The 1,850-nt window shown below is 39.5% G+C and overlaps 1 protein-coding gene across 1 annotated transcript in view; it reads left to right on the forward strand.

Annotated features, from left to right (window-relative positions):
* The window catches only part of LOC122555210 (importin subunit alpha-5), a 70,769-nt gene that overhangs the window by 3,783 nt on the left and 65,136 nt on the right, over window positions 1-1,850 (forward strand). The window lies entirely within an intron of this gene.

Consider the following 1,850-nt stretch of genomic DNA (forward strand, 5'->3'; position numbering starts at 1 on the left):
CTTCCCCCCCCCCCCCGCTCATACAGGCAGGCTTATAGTTTAACATCTCACTTAAAAAGGCCAATTACTTAGCTATTTTATTGCATAATGGAAGGAAATGTAGAACTTTATTGGTCATTAGTATGAATGAGAAAAATCAAATCCAGTAGTTTTAAAATTTGAGTATTGCTGTTAAGTGGAACTCATCAAGCCGTTTGTCTCTCACTCTTCAGGGCAGTTGCAAGCATGTTATGTTTCAAAGGGAGGGATTATGTTGCCTGAGAAAAGGGTGTTTGTTGTTTGACAAGTTGACTCACCATTGAGTGATGTGGGTGATTAACTACATTCCTGAAATTCATAATGATTTGCATTTTCTGATTGATGGATCTTGACCAGAATTTTGTCTGTTTTCATGTGAACAGACTTCATGAAAGCACTAGCAAATTTGCTGGACAATCTCTGCATAACTGATAGTAAATGAAGTAGTCTACTATGAAAGAGTAGTTAGACAGATTGCATCAGTGGTCAACCTCTGTATTTCCACTCAGCACCAGATTGTGTAGTTTCGTGGTCCCTAACCACTTTGCATGCTAAATAAAATTAAGGATTTTTGGACAGTCATTTGAGGAAGGCTTTTTGGGATGTTTTGGTGCCTTGTCAAAGAATCTTCAGCAATGTTATGCCTGTGATTTTTCACCTATGGTGATTTGAGGTAATCAGGCGAGGTGTTTTGTGGAGTTCATCAATCAAGATAGATATTCAGGTCTTTGCTCATATTTAAGGTTTTGTTCAGAGAAACCAGAAGAAATGTCGCCTGCAGATCAGATTTGTTTTAAAGTCCTACTTAATGCAATCTAATTTAACTGAGCATCCTTGAGGAGAGACAAGTTTCTAAATGCTCTTGGGAGGAACAAGAATGTGATTGCACATATGCCATGGTTTTTGCAGCAATACCAGGCCTCTTTTGCTTGAGGTGTGCTGTCAAGTAAAGGAATGGCATACTTGGCCTTAATCATAAAGGAATTCTTAAATTAGAATAAGAAACCTTTTTACCTAGCATGTATTTGAACATCTTGAGTACTTCACAGCTAGTACCTTTAATTTTTGGGTGTAGTCGCTTTTATAGAACCATTCTCCTTTACAACCAGGAAGAATAACATTTGGTCAATTGTCAGTGCTTCACAGTCTGTTTTATAGGCATGCTCTTTAACTAATTTGTGCACATACAGACTTCTCAAAGTGGTAATTGGCCACTTTGTGGTGATGTTTGAGGGTTGAACATTTGCCAGGAAACTGGGGGACCTCCTTTTCTTCAAACATTGATGCAGTGTGTTTTACATCATCAGTCATTTAGTAAAGAAAGAAATATGCAGTCTAATATGAAACTGACCTATGTGTGACAGAAGGTTCAATTCTGGTCTCAGTGATTTGATCTTGGTAGTGTTTCCAGTGTGAATAGACACTTGGCTTCACTGCCCCAGTTCTATCCGAGATCAAAAAAAATGAACTGCTTTGTTGTTAAGTGACTTGTTTAGAAGTGTTTTTCCATAGTTGGGAATAAGTTTTTGTTCAGTTTTGATTTGCCCAGAGTAGTAAACTTGCTGTACACTTAGTCTGGATTCAGATAGCAAATAAGCAGGTGAGTAGAAGGGTTTAGAGTCTTTCTTGACGTGTTTTGTTCATGGGATGAGGGCTTCACTGACCAGGTCATGTTTATTCTGGATTAGTGATGCTGGAAGAGCACAGCAATTCAGGCAGCATCCGAGGACAGGCAAAATCGACGTTTCGGGCAAAAGCCCTTCATCAGAGAGCCTGAAGCATGGAGAGATAGGCTAGAGGAGGGGGGGGGTGGGGAGAGAGTAGCATAGAGT

This window comes from Chiloscyllium plagiosum, chromosome 12, assembly GCF_004010195.1.
Source record: "Chiloscyllium plagiosum isolate BGI_BamShark_2017 chromosome 12, ASM401019v2, whole genome shotgun sequence".
Lineage (NCBI taxonomy): Eukaryota > Metazoa > Chordata > Chondrichthyes > Orectolobiformes > Hemiscylliidae > Chiloscyllium > Chiloscyllium plagiosum.